The 20,102-nt window shown below is 42.3% G+C and overlaps 1 protein-coding gene across 2 annotated transcripts in view; it reads right to left on the bottom strand.

Moving 5' to 3' along the window:
* Window positions 1-20,092: 20,092 nt before the first annotated feature.
* The window catches only part of HNRNPD (heterogeneous nuclear ribonucleoprotein D), a 10,456-nt gene continuing 10,446 nt past the window's right edge, over window positions 20,093-20,102 (bottom strand). For both annotated transcript variants that reach the window (XR_011337356.1, XM_069855670.1), the window contains exon 8: window positions 20,093-20,102. This exon is cut by the window's right edge and continues 309 nt beyond it. The gene's annotated coding sequence lies outside the window, so the exon portion shown is untranslated.

Below are 20,102 nucleotides of genomic sequence, written 5' to 3'. Positions count from 1 at the left end.
ATCTCGTTACTTGGCTGCAGTTAAGTCCCAATTCAGTACCCTATCTTAAAGTTTTCAGTAAGGAAAGAATGTGCAGTCGCAGTTAAGTCCCAATTCAGTACCCTATTTTAAAGCTTTCTAGTTAGGACTGAATCTGCAGCTTGCAGGGAATGCGCTTCCAGAGAAGACTCTAACGAGAGCCAGCATTTGATGGTAGCAGCTTCCCTGCGAGAGATACTCTCTTTTCCAAAATCTCGTTACTTGGCCGCAGTTAAGTCACAATTCAGGACCCTATCTTAAAGCTTTCTTGTTAGGAGTGAATGTGCAGCTTGCAGTGAAAGCGACTCCAGAGAAGACTCTAACGAGAGCCAGCATTTGATGGTAGCAGCTTCCCTGCGGGAGATACTCTCTTTTCCATAATCGCGATTTTTGTCCGCAGTTAAATCCCAATTCAATACCCTATCCTAATGATTTCTTCTTAGAAGTGATTCTGCAGCTTGCAGTGAAAGTGCTTCGAGAGAAGACTCTAACGAGAGCCAGCATTTGATGGTAGCAGCTTCCCTGCGAGAGATACTCTCTTTGCCATAATCGCATTATTAGCCGCAGTAAAGTCACACTTCAGGACCCTATCTTAAAGCTTTCTGTAAGGAAAGAATGTGCAGCCGCAGCTAAGTCCCAATTCAGTACCCTATCTTAAAGCTTTCTTGTTAGGACTGAATCTGCAGCTTGCAGGGAAAGCGCTTCCAGAGAAGACTCTATCGAGAGCAAGCACTTGATGGTAGCAGCTTCCCTGAGGGAGATACTCTCTTTTCCAAAATCTCGTTACTTGGCTGCAGCTAAGTCCCAATTCAGTACCCTATCTTAAAGTTTTCAGTAAGGAAAGAATGTGCAGTCGCAGTTAAGTCCCAATTCAGTACCCTATTTTAAAGCTTTCTAGTTAGGACTGAATCTGCAGCTTGCAGGGAATGCGCTTCCAGAGAAGACTCTAACGAGAGCCAGCATTTGATGGTAGCAGCTTCCCTGCGAGAGATACTCTCTTTTCCAAAATCTCGTTACTTGGCCGCAGTTAAGTCACAATTCAGGACCCTTTCTTAAAGCTTTCTTGTTAGGAGTGAATGTGCAGCTTGCAGTGAAAGCGACTCCAGAGAAGATTCTAACGAGAGTCAGCATTTGATGGTAGCAGCTTCCCTGCGGGAGATACTCTCTTTTCCATAATCGCGATTTTTGTCCGCAGTTATATCCCAATTCAATACCCTGTCCTAATGATTTCTTCTTAGAAGTGATTCTGCAGCTTGCAGTGAAAGTGCTTCGAGAGAAGACTCTAACGAGAGCCAGCATTTGATGGTAGCACCTTCCCTGCGAGGGATACTCTCTTTGCCATAATCGCATTATTAGGCGCTGTTAAGTCCCAATTAAGTACCCTATCTTAAAGCTTTCTTGCTAGGACTGAATCTGCAGCTTGCAGAGAAAGCACTTCCAGAGAAGACTCTAACGAGAGCAAGCATTTGATGGTAGCAACTTCCCTGAGGGAGACACTCTCTTTTCTAAAATCTCGTTACTTGGCCGCAGTTAAGTCCCAATTCAGTACCTTATCTTAAAGCTTTCTTGTTAGGAATGAATCTGCAGCTTGCAGTGAAAGCGATTCTACAGAAAACTCTAAAGAGAGCCGGCATTTGATAGTAGCAGCTTCCTTGCGCCAGACACTCTCTTTTCCAAAATCGCTTTATCAGCCTCATTTAAGTCGCAATTCAGCACCCTATAGTAAACCTTTCTTGTTAGGAAAGAATGCATCTTGCATTGAAAGCGCTTCGAGAGAAGACTCTAACGAGAGTCAGCATTTGATGGTAGCAGCTTCCCTGCGGGAGATACTCTCTTTTCCAATATTGCGTTCTTAGCCGAAGTGAAGTCACTATTCAGTACCCTATCCTAAAGCTTTCTTGTTAGGAGTGAATGTGCAGCTTGCAGTGAAAGCGCTTCCAGTGAAGATTCTAACGAGAGCCAGCATTTGATGGTAGCAGCTTCCCTGCGGGAGATACTCTCTTTTACAATATTGCGTTCTTAGCCGCAGTTAAGTCCCAATTCTGTACCCTAACTTAAAGCTTTCTTGTTAGGAGTGAATGTGCAGCTTGCAGTGAAAGCGACTCCAGAGAAGACTCTAACGAGAGCCAGCATTTGATGGTAGCAGCTTCCCTGCGCCAGACACTCTCTTTTCCAAAATCGCTTTGTCAGCCGCATTTAAGTCACAATTCAGCACCCTATAGTAAACCTTTCTTGTTAGGAAAGAATGCATCTTGCAGTAAAAGCGCTTCGAGAGAAGACTCTAACGAGAGCCAGCATTTGATGGTAGCTGCTTCCCTGAAGGATATACTCTCTTTTCCAAAATCTCGTTACTTGGCCGCAGTTAAGCATCAATTCAATGCCCTATCTTAAAGCTTTCTTGTCAGGAGTGAATGTGCAGCTTGCAGTGAAAACGCTTCCGGAGAAGACTCTAATGAAAGCCACCCTTTGATGGTAGCAGCTTCCCTGCGAGCGATACTCTCTTTTCCAAAATCGCGTATTAGTCAAAAGTATGTCCGAATTCAATACCCTATACTAAAGCTTTCTGTTAGGAGAGAATCTGCAGCTTGCATTAAAAGCCCTTCTAGAGAAGAATTTAAAAAGAGTCAGCATTTGATGGTAGCAGCTTCCCTGAGGGAGATACTCTCTTTTCCAAAATCTCGTTACTTGGCCGCAGTTAAGTCCCAATTCAGGACCCTATCTTTAAGCTTTCTTGTTAGGAATGAATCTGCAGCTTGCAGGGAAAGCAATTCTACTGAAAACTCTAACGAGAGCCAGCATTTGATGGTAGCAGCTTCCCTGCGGGAGATACTCTCTTTTCCAATATTGCGTTCTTAGCCGCCGTTAAGTCCGAATTCAGTACCCTATCTTAAAGCTTTCTGTAAGGAAAGAATGTGCAGCCGCAGTTAAGTCCCAATTCAGTACCCTATCATAAAGCTTTCTTGTTAGGTGTGAATGTGCAGCTTGCAGTGAAAGCGACTCCAGAGAAGACTCTAACGAGAGCGAGCATTTGATGGTAGCTGCTTGGTTGAGGAAGATACTCTCTTTTCCAATATTGCGTTATTAGCCGACGTTAAGTCCCAATTCAGGACCCTATCTTAAAGCTTTCTTGTTAGGAATGAATCTGCAGCTTGCAGTGAAAGCGATTCTACTGAAAACTCTAACGAGAGCCAGCATTTGAAGGTAGCAGCTTCCCTGCGCCAGACACTCTCTTTTCCAAAATCGTTTTATCAGCCGCATTTAAGTCACAATTCAGCACCCTATAGTAAACCTTTCTTGTTAGGAAAGAATGCATCTTGCAGTGAAAGTGCTTCGAGAGAAGACTCTAACGGGAGCCAGCATTTGATGGTAGCAGCTTCGTTGAGGAAGATACTCTCTTTTCCAATATTGCGTTCTTAGCCGCAGTTAAATCACAATTCAGTACCCTATCCTAAAGCTTTCTTGTTAGGAGTGAATGTGCAGCTTGCAGTGAAAGCGATTCCACAGAAGACTCTAACGAGAGCCAGCATTTGATGGTAGCAGCTTCCCTGCAGGAGATACTCACTTTGCCATAATCGCGATTTTTGTCCGCAGTTAAGTCCCAATTCAATACCCTATCCTAATGATTTCTTCTTAGGAGTGATTCTGCATCTTGCAGTGTAAGTGCTTCGAGAGAAGACTCTAACGAGAGCCGGCATTTGATGGTAGCAGCTTCCCTGCGAGAGATACTCTCTTTGCCATAATCGCATTATTAGCCGCAGTAAAGTCACAATTCAGGACCCTATCTTAAAGCTTTCTGTAAGGAAAGAATGTGCAGCCGCAGCTAAGTCCCAATTCAGTACCCTATCTTAAAGCTTTCTTGTTAGGAGTGAATCTGCAGCTTGCAGGGAAAGCGCTTCCAGAGAAGACTCTATCGAGAGCAAGCACTTGATGGTAGCAGCTTCCCTGAGGGAGATACTCTCTTTTCCAAAATCTCGTTACTTGGCCGCAGTTAAGTCACAATTCAGGACCCTATCTTAAAGATTTCTTGTTAGTAGTGAATGTGCAGCTTGCAGTGAAAGCGACTCCAGAGAAGACTCTAACGAGAGCCAGCATTTGATGGTAGCAGCTTCCCTGAGGGAGATATTCTCCTTTCCCTAATCGCATTATTAGCCGCAGTTAAGTCACAATTCAGCACCCTATGCGAAAGCTTTCTTGTTAGGAATGAATCTGCAGCTTGAAGTGAAAGCGATTCTACAGAAAACTCAGCCGCATTTAAGTCACAATTAGTACCCTATCCTAAAGCTTTCTGGTTAGGAGTGAATCTGCAGCTTGCAGTGAAAGCGACTCCAGAGAAGACTCTAACGAGAGCAAGCATTTGATGGTAGCAGCTTCGTTGAGGAAGATACTCTCTTTTCCAATACTGCGTTCTTAGCCGAAGTTAAGTCACAATTCAATACCCTATCCTAAAGATTTCTTCTTAGGAGTTTTTCTGCAGCTTGCAGTGAAAGCGCTTCGAGAGAAGACTCTAACGAGAGCCAGCATTTGATGGTAGCAGCTTCCTTGCGAGAGAAACTCTCTTTTCCAATATTGCGTTCTTAGCCGCAGTTAAGTCCCAATTCAGTACTCTATCCTAAAGATTTCTTGTTAGGAATGATTCTGCAGCTTGCAGTGAAAACACTTCCAGGGAAGACTCTAATGAAAGCCACCCTTTGATGGTAGCAGCTTCCCTGCGAGCGGTACTCTCTTTTCCAAAATCGCGTATTAGTCAAAAGTATGTCCGAATTCAATACCCTAAACAAAGCTTTCTGTTAGGAGAGAATCTGCAGCTTGCATTGAAATCTCTTCTAGAGAAGACTTTAACAAGAGCCAGCATTTGATGGTAGCAGCTTCCCTGAGGGAGATACTCTCATTTCTAAAATCGCATTATTAGCCGCAGTTAAGTCTCAATTCAGTACCCTAAACTAAAGCTTTTTTGTTAGGAGTGAATGTGCAGCTTGCAGGGAATGCGCTTCGAGAGAAGACTCTAACGAGAGCCAGCATTTGATGGTAGCAGCTTCCCTGCGAGAGATACTTTCTTTTCCATAATCGCATTATTAGCCGCATTTAAGTCCCAATTCAGTACCCTATCTTAAAGCTTTTTTGTTAGGAGTGAATGTGCAGCTTGCAGTGAAAGCGATTCTACAGAAGACTCTAACGAGAGCAAGCATTTGATGGCAGCAGCTTCCCTGCGGGAGATACTCACTTTTCCAAAATCGCGATTTTTTTCCGCAGTTTAGTCACAATTCAATACCCTATCTTAAAGCTTTCTTGTTAGGAATGAATCTGCATCTTGCAGTGAAAGCAATTCTACAGAAAACTCTAACGATAGCCAACATTTGATGGTAGCAGCTTCCCTGCGCCAGACACTCTCTTTTCCAAAATCGCTTTATCAGCCGCATTTAAGTCACAATTCAGTACCCTATAGTAAACCTTTCTTGTTAGGAAAGAATGCATCTTGCAGTGAAAGCGACTCCAGAGAAGACTCTAACGAGAGCCATCATTTGATGGTAGCAGCTTCCCTGCGGGAGATACTCACTTTTCCATAATCGCGATTTTTGTCCGCAGTTAAGTCCCAATTCAGTACTCTATCCTAAAGATTTCTTGTTAGGAATGAATCTGCAGCTTGCAGTGAAAATGCTTCCAGAGAAGACTCTAATGAAAGCCACCCTTTGATGGTAGCAGCTTCCCTGCGAGCGGTACTCTCTTTTCCAAAATCGCATTATTAGCCGCAGTTAAGTCTCAATTCAGTACCCTAAACTAAAGCTTTTTTGTTAGGAGTGAATGTGCAGCTTGCAGTGAAAGCGACTCCAGAGAAGACTCTAACGATAGCCAGCATTTGATGGTAGCAGCTTCCCTGCGAGAGATACTCTCTTTTCCAAAATCGCTTTATCAGCCGCAGTTAAGTCACAATTCAGTACCCTATACTAAAGCTTTCTTGTTAGGAGTGGATTTGCAGCATGCAGTGAAAGCGATTCCAGAGAAGACTGTAACGAGAGCCAACATTTGATGGTAGCAGCTTCCCTGCGGGAAATACTCTCTTTTCCAAAATCTCGTTAATTGCCCGCACTTAAGGAACAATTCAGTACCCTATCCTAAAGATTTCTTCTTAGGAGTGATTCTGCATCTTGCAGTGAAAGCGCTTCGACGCAAGACTTTAACGAGAGCCAGCATTTGTTGGTAGCAGCTTCGCTGAGGGAGATACTCTCTTTTCCAAAATCGCGTTTTTAGGCGAAAGTAAGGCACAACTCAGTACCCTGTACTAAAGATTTCTGTAAGGAATGAATCTGCAGCTTACAGTGAAAGCGCTTCCAGAGAACACTCCAATGAGAGACAGCATTTGATAGCAGCAGCTTCCCTGTGGGAGAAACTCTCTTTTCCAAAATCGCATTATTAGCCGCAGTTAAGTCCCAATTCAGTACCCTATCCTAAAGATTTCTTCTTAGGAGTGATTCTGCAGCTTGCAGTAAAAGCGATTCCAGAGAAGACTCTAACGAGGTCCAGCATTTGATGGTAGCAGCTTCCCTGCGGGACGTAATCTCTTTTTCAAATAGCGTTCTTAGCCGAAGTTAAGTCACAATTCAGTAACCTATCCTAAAGCTTTCTTGTTAGGAGAGAATCTGCAGCTTGCAGTGAAAGAGCTTCCAGAGAAGACTCTAACGAGAGCCAGCATTTGATGGTAGCAGCTTCCCTGCGGGAGATACTCTCTTTTCCAAAATTGCGTTATTAGCCCCAGTTAAGTCACAATTCAGTACCCTATACTAAGGCTTTCTGTTAGTCATGCTTATGCAGCTTGCAGTGAAAGTGCATCCAGGGAAGACACCAACGAGACAGCATTTCATCTTACGATCTTCCCCGAGCTACCTGTGTTGAACGATCTGAGTTTTTGAAGTTACGCTTTATTACCCTTAATTACATTGCAGTACACAAGCATAGAGTCTGTGTTGTACAAGCCTTACTTTGCAGTGAAACCACTCTAAGAGAAGACATTCAGAAGCAGCAGCATTTCATGTTAGCATCTTCCCTGTGGGAGATATTCACTTTTAGGAATGCGCCTTATTAGGCGCAGCAAAGATATAATTCAATAACTAAAACGTTATTTTAGTCATTCTTATGCAGCTTGCAGTGAAAGCGCATCCAGAGAAGACTCTAACGAGAGCCATCATTTGACCGTACCATCTTCCCTGAGGTACCTGTGTTGAATGATCTGAAATTTTGAAGTGACTCTTTAATAGCCATTGTGATGTTACAGTACACAATCGTAGACTCTGTGTTCTGCAAATTTTGCTTTGCAGTGAAAGCGCTCTAAGAATAGACATTCAGAAACACCATCGTTTCTAGCAAGCGTCATCCCTGCGGGAGTTATTCATTTTTCTTAAATGCCTCAATAGGCGCAGTTAAGTCACAATTCAGTATCCTACACTAAAACGTTCTGTTAGTCATGCTTTTGCACCTTGCAGTGAAAGTGCATCCAGAGAGGACTCTAACTAGAGCCAGCATTTGATCGTACCAGCTTCTGTGAGTTACTTGTGCTAAACGATCTGAAATTTTGAAGTGACTCTTTAATAGCCATTGTGATGTTACAGTACACAAACCTAGACTGAAAGTTCTACAAGTCTTGCTTTGCAGTGAAAATACTCTAGGAGAAGACATTCAGAAGCATCAGCATTACGTCTTCACAGGCTGGGATTTCAGGTGGTGTACTTGTGAGCCAACATGGTTCCTACGAAGCTCTTGCTCTCTGTCCACCCCTTCCTCTGCGAATGACACCCCCCTTCCTTTCATCACCCTGTAGCACCAGTGACTGTCAATGGCACCAATGTTGTTTCTTTAGGTTCTGCTTCTCACTGTAAATCTTATCATAGTCGCCACACTTCTAGGGCTTCTTGCTAGTGTTGATGCGCTGGTGGCTGACCCCGGATAGCTTCCATCTGAAGTGGAGGTCACATCGGCCACAGGCAAAGGGGTTCTCACCTGTGTGGATGTCCTGGTTATCATTGAATAAGAAGGCTGGTGCCTTCTTGTTGAATGTCTTGCTACAGTTGGTGCAAATGAAAGGTCGCCCCTTTGCCAGCACCAACTGCAGCAAGAGCTTTACAGAGAAGAACAGCCTGATCAAGCACTAGCACATCCAAACTGGTGAATGCCCCTTCACCTCTACTGAGTTCTTCAGAAGTTTCATCCAGAAAACGTCCCTGAATATCCACCAGTGTATCCACACTGGCGAGCCCCCTTTCACCTGCACAGAGTGTGGCAAGAGCTTCAGCCTAAAGCAACACCTGGACAGACATCAGTGCATCCCCATGGGCAAGCATCCCTGCAAAATTTTGAGCTTTAAACTTAAATTTGTTAGGATTGAATGCTGCCACTTTTTAGAGTCTTCTCATGTAGCATTTTCACTTGAAGCTTCAAAGCAGTAACAGGAATATGTATTCATTTATGCTTGTGGACTCAGACTTCTAAGGAGCTAAAATTCAATAGCTGGAAACATAACTCACACAGGAAAGACTCTAGCTTCGAATGCAGATGCTTATTAGTGTTTTCTCTGGTAGCACTTTCACTACATTTTGCAAAACATGACTAACAGAAGATTTTATTATAGGCTTGTCCATGGAGTCTTTACTGTAGCTATTATTCGCTACTGCAAAATTGAAGAGCTGATAACATAACTCGCACAGGGAAGATGCTAACGTGGAGTGCAAGTGATTGTTAGTGTGTTCTCTTGTAGTGCTTTCACTGCAAGCTGCAAAGAACTAACAGAATACGTTTTTGTTTAGGCTTGTTAATATTGACTTACCTGTGAGTTCTAAGACGCTCTTCCAAAAGAGTGGGAATCAGTGGATAAATCCTCTAGGATTGCAAATACAACATACTGGATATAGGCAACTACGTAGGTGTGTTGTGAAGGGCAATGTCCAATGAAGACTTTGCTAGTATTATTCTTGTTAGGCCTCCAATAGCGAATAGGAAGACAAATCCTAGGGATCAACAGTATTGAGGCAGGGGGAGGTGTCTCATTTGATACTGCCTCCCTTCAGTGTGGCTAGTCAGCTTAATAATTTGATACTAGTTGAGATGGCAATGGTTATTGTAGCTCAATTGAAATAGGCTCGTGTGTGTACGTCTATTCCTATGGTGAATATGTGGTGGGCCCATACTACTAATCCAAGGAATCCAATATATAGTATGGCTCAAACTATGATTCCAAATCCTGGTAAGATTAGAATGCAGACTTCTGGGTGACCAAAGAATCAGAATAGGTAACGAGGTCACCTCCTCCAGTGGAGTCAAAGAACGTAGTGTTCAGATTACGGTCTGTTAGTAGCATGGTAATGCCAGTGGCAATTACTGGAAGAGGTAGTAAGAGCAGGATGGCAGTGATAAGTACTGATCATACAAATAGGGGAGTTTGGTATTGAGATAGAGCAGGAGGTTTCATATTAATAGCTGTTGTGATAAAGTTGCCTGCCCCTAGGATTGATGAGACACCTGCTAGGTAGAGAGAAGATGGCAAGACCTACTGAGGTTCCAGCGTGTTCTAGGTTGATAGCTAATGAAGGGTGTATTGTTCATTCAGTTCCTGCTCCTGCATCTGCTGTGGAGGATGATGGTAGGAGTAGGAAGGAGTGGGGAAGTAGTCAAATCTTGGGGTTTTTATGCGAAGGAATGCTATGTCAGGAGCGCCAATTATAAGTGGGACTAGTCAGTTTCTGAATCCTCTAATTATAATTGGTATGGCTATGAAGAAGATTATTACAAAGGCATGTGCGGTGATGAATACATTGTAGATTTGGTCGTCTCAGAGTAGGATTCCTGGGTGGCTGAGTTCTGTGTGGCTAAGTAGGCTTAGGGCTGTTACGACTATGCCGGCTCAGGCACCAAAGATTAGGTACAGCGTGCCGTTTTCTTTGTGGTTAGTAGACAATAGTCATTAGGTAATGAAAAATCACAGGTAAGATGGCTGAGTGTCAAGATGTTAAGCTGTAGACCTGTTTACACAGGTTTAATGCCTCTTATCACCTCTGCAGTGAAATTCATGTTGAGTTGCAAGCTCATTGATGTACATTAAGTGTACTAGAGCCTTGTCAGACGGAAGCCTGTTGGTTTGGGCATCTAGTTGTTAATTAAACTTTTGTGGGATTGAAGCCTGCCTGTCTAGAGTAAGGCCATAGCTTAATTAAAACACCTGAGTTGCATTCATGGGATGTATGTTAATGTCCTGTGGGTCTTAGCACAGGAGGTTCTAGTTCATGTTTAAGGCTTTGAAAGCTTTCAGTATGGGTTATCCTACCATGGGTGGTGGTCAGGATTATGGGGAAGAGTAGTATGGATAATGAGGTAAGGATGGCAATTAAGATGTTAGATGTTTTCTTTATGTGCCACTGTTTCATATAGTTGGTGGAGTTTGGTGGTAGTGTGATTGCTGAGTAGCATGCGAGGTGGAGGTAGAAAAATTGTCCTAGTAGTGATAATATTGCTGTTAGTGTTGCTGCTGTTGTTATTTGTTGTTTTGTTAGATTGTGGATGTTGAGCCATTTTGGTAAGAATCCTGTTAATGGGGTTAGGCCTGCTAGTGAGAGGAGTGTTAGTCTAAGGGTTGTGTTTAGGATAGGTGCTTTTGTTCAGGAGGTCATTATTGTAGATAATTTTAGGGTTTTGATTATGTTGAGTGAGAGGAACACAGTGGGAGTTATAATAGAGCATATATAGAAGTTTAGTGTGGTGAGGTTTGGGTTGTAGATGATGATGATGGTTATTCAGTCTAGGTGGTAGATGGATGAGAAAGCTAAGATATTTTGTGTTTGCTTTTGGTTAAGGCCTATTCAGCCTCCTAGAACTGCTGAGGCAATGGCTGGTTAGTGTTATGGGGTTTATGGAGTGGTATACTAGGGAGAAGATTGTGATTGGTGGTAGTTTTATGATTGTGGATAGGAGTAGGGTGATAGTTATGGATGAACCTTGCAGTACTTCTGGGAATCAAAAGTGGAATGATACCAGTCCAGCGTTTAATTCAATTGCTGCTGTTAGGAGCAGGAATGATGGTGGGCTATTTATTTGAGTAATATCTCATTGACTTGTTGCTCAAGCATTAGTTTTGCTAGAAAAAAGCACTAATGCTGAGGTGGCTGCTTGTACTAGAAAGTATTTGATTGTGGCTTCAATTGCTCGTGGGTGGTGGAACTTTGCAATGAGGGGAATGATTGAAAGGGTGTTGATTTCTAGCCTTATTCAGGCTATTATTCAATGATTACTTGATACTGTGATGGTTGTTCCTAGTAGTAAGCTTATTATGAAGCTTAGCTTTGCATGGGGGTTCATTAGTAAGGGAAGGGGTTAAACCATCATTTTCGGTGTATAGGCCCGATAGCTTTGTCAGCTTACCCTACTAGGAAGTAATATTATGGAAGTATTGAGGGCTTTGATCTCTTCTGTGTAGGTTCAATTCCTACTTTTGCAAGTTTTGCGGGAAGAATTTGGGTAGGAAGTGAGAGGGTTATTATACATCTATATGTTCACTTTATCACAGTGATCCTTCATATTCAGGCACATTTCAGGGCAGGGAGTGCAGATGGAACTACAGTGACAGGGGATGACGACAAGGCTGAGGTACTTAATGCCTTCTTTGCCTCAGTCTTCCATAGCAAGGAAAGTTGTTCCCTGTGTGTATATATCCAGGAGCTAGAGGAGCAGAACAAAGCTCCCATGATCCAAGAGAGAGTGGTTAGAGACTTGCTTGTCCAGCTAGACACCCACAAGTCTATGGGGCCAGATGGGATCCATCCAAGGGTATTGAAGGAACTGGCAGATGTGCTGGCCAAACTGCCTTTCATCATCTTCCAGCAGTCCTGGCTGACTGAGGAAGTTCCGCTTGACTGGAGGCTGGCTGATACTGTGCCCATCTACAAGAAGGGTCGCAGGGAGGATCCAGGGAACTATAGGCCTGTCAGTCTGACCTCAATGCTGGGGAAAGTCATGGAACAGGTGATCTTGAGTGCCATCATGAAACACATGCAAGAAAACTGGGTGATTAGGCCCAGTCAACACAGGTTCACGAAACTGTGCCAAACAGACCTGATCTCCTTCTATGACAAAGTGACTTGCCTACTGGATGTGGATGTAGTCTTCTTGGACTTCAGCAAACCCTTTGACACAGTTTCTCACAGCACTCTGCTTGGGAAACTATAGGCCTCTGGATTGGACAGGTGATCACTCTCCTGAGTTGAAAACTTTTTGGATGGCTGGGCCCAGAGAGTTGTGGTAAATGGAGTAAACTCCAGCTGGAGGCCAGTTACAAGTGGGGTTCCCCAGGGCTCAGTGCTGGGTCCAGCTCTGTTCATTGTCTTTATCAATGACCTGGATGAAGGCATTGAGTACACCCTTAGCAGGTTTGCAGATGACACTAAGCTGGGTGGTAGTGTGGATCTGCTGGAGGGTAGGGCGGAATGGTCTTAGTTTGGAATGGTCATCAAACCTAACCCTAAAAAAAATCCTAAACCTAACTTTAAACTTAAACCCTAACATTAACCCTAAACCTAAATATAATCTTAACTCTAACAGTAAACTCTAATCCAAACCCTAAAACTATACCTAAAACCTAAACATTACCCAAAGTCTACCCCTAAAACCTAACATTAACCAAAATCCCTAATCCTAACCCTAACCCCCAAACATTAAAACATAATCCTGATTCTAAACATTACTCAAAACATGACACTAACTCTATCACTAAACTCTTACACTAGCCCTAAACTGTAACCCAAACCTTAACCTAAACTTTGAACATAATTCCAGCTCTAATCGTAAAACCTAATCCTAAAGCTAACTCAAACAGTAAACTAACCATAATCCTAACTCCAGTCCCAGCCCTAAACGTAACACTAATACCTAACCATAAGCCTACCACTAAACCACAACCTAACCCTGATCCTAAACCCTAACCGTAATCCTAACCCTAGCCCTAAACCTAAACTACAATCTTACTCTAATTCTAAAACTATCCTTAAACTCTAAACATTAACGTAAGACTAACCCTGAAACTATCTGTAAACCCTAAACATTACCACATCTGTAGTTCTAAATTTAACCACAACTCAAACCCTAATGCTAACCCTAACAATAAATCAAAACTCTAAAGAAAAATTGACTCTAACCCTAAATCCTAACTGTAACATAAAACCTAACCAAAATCCTAAACCTAACCCTAACCCTAAACCCTAACACTAACCCTAAACCTAAACTCTAAACATAATACTAACTCTAACCCTACACCAAAATCCTATCCCTAAAACTATCCCTAAAACTTAAACATTATCCTAAATCTACCCCTAAAACCTAACGCTAACCCTGAACCTAACCTCAAACCCTAAACCTAAATTCGAAACATAATACTAACTCCAACCTTAAAACCTAAGCTAACCCTAAACGTAACCACTTCTGGTAGCGCTTCAACTGAAAACTGCAAAGCATGAATAGCAGAATGCTCTTCCTTGTAATGGTTATATGTGACTCAATTATGTTCAATAAAGCCGGACTATAAAATCCGAAACATCCAGGGATATCTCCTCCACAACCCTAACCCCAACCCTAAAATTCACTTTAACTCCCCACCTTAAATTAACACTAAACCCTAAACTTTGCCATAACCCCTATAACCTAAAATAATCCTACACCAAACCTTCACCCTAAAGCTAACTTCTAACCCTAAACTTTAATCCCTATACAAACACTAAACATAACCCCAATGTTAACCCTAACCCAAACCCTAACCTTCTACTACTGGATCTACACCCTAACCCTAAACCCTAAACCTAAAACCTAAGCTCTTAAACCCTAACCCTAAACCTAATCCTAACCCTAAACCTAAACGTAATGCTAACTCTAACCCTAAACCCTAACTGTAAAACTATCCCTAAACTCTAAAGTCTAGCTCTATCCCCAAACCCTAAACCTAAACCGCAACCCTAACTGCAAACCCGACCATTAACCCTAACCTAAATCTAAACTCTAAACAGAATTCTAACTCTAACCCTAAAACCTAAGCATTACCCTAACTCTATCTCTAAAACCTAACTGTAACATCAAACCATAACCATAAAACTGGACATTAACCCTAACTTTCTGGGTGGAAGCGTGGATCTGCTGGACGGTAGGAAGGCTCTACAAAGGGATCTGAACAGATTGGACTGCTAGGCTGAGAACAATGGCATGAGGTTTAACAAGGCCAAATACAGGGTCCTGCACTTGGGGCACAACAACCCTATATAGTGCTACAGACTAGGAGAAGACTGGCTGGAAAGCTGCCTGGAGGAGAAGGACCTGGGGGTGTTGGTTGACAGCCAACTGAACATGAGCCAGCAGTGTGCTCAGGTGGCCAAGAAGGCCAATAGCATCTTGGCCTGTATCAGAAACAGCATGACCAACAAGTCCAGGGAGGTTATTCTCCCTCTGTACTCGGCACTGGTGAGACTGCTCCTTGAATCCTGTGTTTGTTTCTGGGCCCCTCACCACAAGAAAGATGTTGAGGCTCTGGGGCAAGTCCAGAGAAGAGCAACAAATCTGGTGAAGGGGCTGGAGAACAAATCTTAACGAGGAGCAGCTGAGAGAGCTGGGGTTGTTTAGCCTGGAGAAGAGGAGGCTGAGGAGAGACCTCATTGATCTCTACAACTACCTCAAAGGAGGTTGTGGAGAGGAGGGAGCTGGCCTCTTCTTCCAAGTGACAGGGGACAGGACGAGAGGGAACGGCCTCAAGCTCTGTCAGGGAAGCTTCAGGCTTGATATCAGGAAAAAATCTTTCTTGGAAAGGGTCATTGGTCACTGGAACAGGCTGCCCAGGAGGTGGTTGAGTCACCTTTCCTGGAGGTGTTTAAAAGACGGATGGGTGAGGTGCTAAGGGGCATGGTTTAGTGTTTGATAGGAATGGTTGGACTCGATGATCCAATGGGTCCTGGTGATTCTGTGAGTCTAAATGCTTTGGTATACACTGGGTACACACCAAAAAATTGACACACTCGGTGATTTCTCCAAAGGGAATACAAAAAGCTGCTGCTTGTTTTGTCCTTATCCTGGTAGCGCATAAACTGCAAACAGCAAAACACAAATAGCAGAATGCTTTGTTTTGGAATGGTCACCTGTGACTCAGCTCTACTCAGTAAAGCCTGGCTGCAAAATTGGAATCATCAAAGAATTACTTCTACAGACAAAGTTTTAGGATGGAAATCTGCTGCTAGTTAGACTCTAGTCCTGCTACCCTTTTCACTGCAAGCAACAAACGGTAATTCAGCTAGAGCTTTACTGCAGAGTGCTGACTCGCAATGGATGCTAGTCTGCAGAGCCCAGCTGTAAAATTGACACATTCAGCAATTTCTCCCGAAGGAAGCTGTTAGCATTGAACGCTACTGCTTCTGATTTCTCACTTCAACTGCAAACAGCAAAGCACAAGTAGCAGAATGCCATCACTTATAATGGTTATCTATGACTAGACTATGTTCAGTAAAGTCAGGCTATAAAATTTGAAACGTCCAGGGATATCTCTGTCCCTAACCCTAACTATAGCTCCAACCATACAAATAACCCTAACTCCACCCCTAAAAGTAAAACCCTAAACCTTACCATAACCCTAACCCTAAGCCCCAAACATAACCCTAGACCAAATCTTAACCCTAAAGTTAACTTCAAACTGTAAATCATAACAGTAACCCCTATATCAACCCTAACTCTAACTTTCTAAATGCTTTGATATACACTGGTTTTACACCAAAAAATTGATGCATCCAGAGATTCGTCCCGAAGGAAGTGTGCTAGCATAGAAAGTTGTTGTTTGTTTTGTCCTTGTCCTGACAGCGCTTTAACTGCAAAGAGCAAAGCACAAATAGCAGAATGCTTTATCTTGGAATGTTAATCTGTGACTCGACTCTGCTCAGTAAAGCCCAGCTGCAAAATATGAAACATCAGGCATATTTCCTGCAGGGAAGCTGCTAGCAATGAATGCTGTTGGTTGTTATTTCCTTATCCTGGTAGCACTTTCACTGAAAACTGAAAACCTGGAATGGGGGAATGCTTTGGTCTAGAATGGTCCTACGTTACTCGACTATACTCAAAGTAGCCCACCTGCAGCAGCTGAAACGTTCAGGAACTGCTCCCACATGGAAGAAGTTAAGAGTGGAAGCTACTGTTTGTTAAGTCTTTCTCCTGAACACCGTTTCACTGACCCAAACAAACCACATATACACGCTTGCTGTGCCAAATAAAAGATATGAAATATTCAAGCACGCAAAGCAGATATGGCCTGCAAAATTGGAAATGTCTAGTCCTGCTATGCCTTCCACTGCAATCAACAAAGCATGGATCAGCAAGAGTTTTGCTCAGTGGGCTCTCTCGCAATGGATGTACTGAGCCGGCTATAAAATTGATGGTTCCAGGGATTTCTCCCCCAAAAAATGTGCTAGCACAGAAAGCTGCAGCTTGTTATTTCCTTCTTCTGGTTATGCTTTCACTGAAAACAGCAAAACCTCTGAAGCCAAAACAAATTTACAGAATCAAAACAAGTCCACTGAAGTCAAAATAAGCCCACTTAATTCCATTGAAATTCATTCTCAGCAGAGCCCAGCTCCAAAACCACAAACATCTGCAGATTCTTCCCAGACAAAAGCTGTTGACTGTCAGTAGCTGCTCCGGCAGCTCTTTCACAGCCCCCACCAACACTGGGGGTCATTGTTTGCTTCACTTCTTTCAAAATTATAGCAAAAGAGAAGTAGCTGATGGAGCAGTACCTTCTGAGTACCTCTGATCTAGGAAGGTAAGCCCAACCAAGAGTGCTTACAAATGCCAGTTCCTCTCCTACATGTTTAAGATGAGGGGATTACGTCTTATCACCCATCAACAAAGAAATTTTGGAAGAGAACCTGAAAGCCACTTGGAAGAAGAGATGACCTCTCAATCCTGGTAGTGACTCTAGTCAACTCAGGGTGCTGGGTTTTTTTCCTATTGTCAAATTGCCACAGTGTATAAACCTGCTCAAATGCTTCTCTACTAAATCCCAGTTGTTTTTCTAGTCTCAAACACAGAACGTTTTAGAAAGTCTATTAAGACAGCAACACAGGGAAGTATGTGCAAGAAAGTTAAGGATTTGACTTAACTGCATGCTGTATATCTCCCAGCAAATTTTGTATGCCCAAAGCCTTGCACATTATCTGGCATCCCCTGAATGTTTATAGTCCATAAACGTTACACCAGTAAAATGAGCTCCCATTTGTAATAATCAAAATGCTGAAGGCACTACCTCACTCACACAACTGTAACTTCGCAAAGAACCTTACAGAGGCCGTTCGTACCAATATTTTTGCAAGAATAAATGACGCATATTAGCAATCTTTTCATGCTCTTTATTGGGTATGCTTAAAATGTTGAAATGTCATCATTTCACACCTTCAGATTTGATGGTTTTCTGAAACTACTGCAGAAGATAGATGAAATACAGTCTTGAAAAACAAAGAAAAAAAACCAAAATCTGCCACCTCTGTTTATCATGTTGTTGCAGTCTATACAGCAAAAAAAACGCAAACCTGCATGCCATGTGGCTTACTACCATTTTGCCTCTCTACTTCTGCAGTACAAACCCATGAAATGTTACAACTAGCAGAAAGTTGCTGAGGAAATTGAAATTTTCTTGTGAAACAGAGTGCATGAGTTTATATGCAAAAGGTTTTCATAGGCTGGTCCTTATAAAAGAAATACCATATTTTCAGCATTTTTTCTGTGTTTAGACATGCAAAAAAATCAAGAATTTCCAGGAAGATGTGGAAGACACCAAAATGATTTGTGACTACTCTAATAGTTCCCCTACTTGTTATTAGTACTTCTTCTAGCTATGGTGGTAACAAATGTTTAGGATCTCAGCTTCCATCCACTGCGTAGAACAAGCCCTGAGAGCTGCTCAGAAAACCTGGCATCATCTGTCCCCAGGAAAAATACCATGGCACAGCTACAGAGATTAAACAATCACATTATACACACCTTTAACCTAGACCTGTACGAACTCCACACAGGGACAACTTGTCACTTCAGCGAGGTAAGAGCAAATGTCGCCACCTTCCAGTTGCTGGACTTTTCCATCAAGAGAAATTTGGGGCCAGCTGGTGATGGTGCCCCAATTTGAAAACAGCTAGGTCTTAAGAGAAACTCGGAAATCACATACATTTGTCCTCAAATGTCTTTAGAAAAGTCCTCCTTTTTCAGACACTTCTGCCCCTTATAACTTCATTTTCAGTTTTGGTATCACACTATTGGAGTAAGACACACAAAACCACCTGATAGGTGTGAATGAGCTGTGTTGTACCAATGAGTGCTTGAGCTGCCAGTTACTTCTCTGCCTTTGCTTTTCCACCAGTGATTTGCAGCAACCAGGTCAGGATTTTGGTGTATCCGTAAAATACTAATCTTTCAGCAGATAATGACAGCCACATTGCTTCCATTTAAAAAGTGAACACTCCAGAGACATTCACACACAAGGTGCTATTCTGTAATTAACTGGAATATTGTCTCTATTGAATAAAATACTCAAGATTCAGACGATAAAGGTAACACCTTTCTGTCTGGAACTTCAATCAGTGCCTGCCATTATGGCAGATAACTGCTTTGCTCTGCAACATCAGGCTTAAACAGATCGACAGGGACAAAAATGAAGTCATTGTGCTTGAGAACCAATCACAGAACTCTGTGGTCATCTTTGTCCTCTGTACCTGAAGAAACATCTCAGTTTTGCTTTTTTAAGGTAGGGCTAGGATAAAACCCCTGATGTTATTATAAGATGTTGTGCTTAATGTTGTTTCTGAGTAATAAAATTTATTAAATTTTCCAGCAATATGACTGCACTACCTTAAATAAACATACACTCCAAAAAAAGAAAAATCTGATTTTCCTAATAACCTGGTAATAGTTAGAAAAGGCTTCTTTAGTCTGGCTGTTAAGGTGGGTGAAAATAGCTTCTGTCTCCATATGGTGACAGAAAGCATAAAAAAAAAAAGCAGTTACAAGAAAGCAGACTTCTTCAGACTTCTGCATTTGTCCTACAAGGACAAACTAAAATAGAGAAAAGGACGTAATATTTTTATTGCAAGGTTGCATTATGCACATCTTTGAAATGTGAAGGGGCTTTTTGTTTATTTGAAATGAGAATGTTCTTAAAACGCGTACTGTCAAAATAATTAGGTACAATATTTGCCAGCTGTGATACCTAGACAGGCACCTCCAAATGGCGACAATAGTCAAGAAAAAAGTTTATGTAAAGGAGGAATCATATTTACGTAAAGGAGGAACCTGGATTATCAAGCACTGGCAGAGTTTGCTCAGAGAGGTGGTTGAGTCCCCATCCCTGGAGCTGTTTAAAAGATGGGTAGATGAAGTGCTCAGGGATATGGTTTAGAAGTGGACAGGTATGGTTGGACTTGATGATCTCAAAGGTCTTTTCCAACCAAACGATTCTATGATTTTATGTTAATTACATGCTTTGATGTAAAGCTAAGTTGCAGACTTATTTTGTGCAGTGCCCAAGAGACCTTTCAAAACTCAGAGGAAGGTCACCCGTTAACACTGTCTAGTAATTTGTTATTAAAATCACACAGCAACAATATGTAAGAACTAGGTGCCACAGCTCAATCCAGCCTGCAGCTTGTGAAATTCTCACTCCTTGCAGACCTTTCTCTCCTCTTACGTAACACATACAACTCAATCCTTGCTCGCTATTGCCCAGGGAAGGTCAGATTAATTAAAATTCTGGTCCTCTACACCTTTCTTCTTTTCTTCTCTTCCTGCAGCCAGGCCACTATTAAGTGTTCCTTGAAGTTCAGTGTTGTTTCTATCCTATACTTAAAAAAGAAATTATATCTTTGTTCCACACTGCCTTTAGCAAGAAAAGAACTCGTTTTGGAAAACAATTCCCCCGTATAATATAGTAGTACCTAACTAATGCCATTCCATAACACAATACTCGCTGTAAAACAGAAACTGCTTTTCTGATTCAAAACATGCATGTGTCTCCAGTATCACAACAACAGTCAACACGTGTTTATACA

This window comes from Phaenicophaeus curvirostris, chromosome 4 (assembly GCF_032191515.1).
Source record: "Phaenicophaeus curvirostris isolate KB17595 chromosome 4, BPBGC_Pcur_1.0, whole genome shotgun sequence".
In the NCBI taxonomy this organism is placed as follows: Eukaryota; Metazoa; Chordata; class Aves; order Cuculiformes; family Cuculidae; genus Phaenicophaeus; species Phaenicophaeus curvirostris.
Note: the sequence above shows the minus strand (reverse complement) of the source record. Positions and strands in the feature narration are given on the sequence as shown.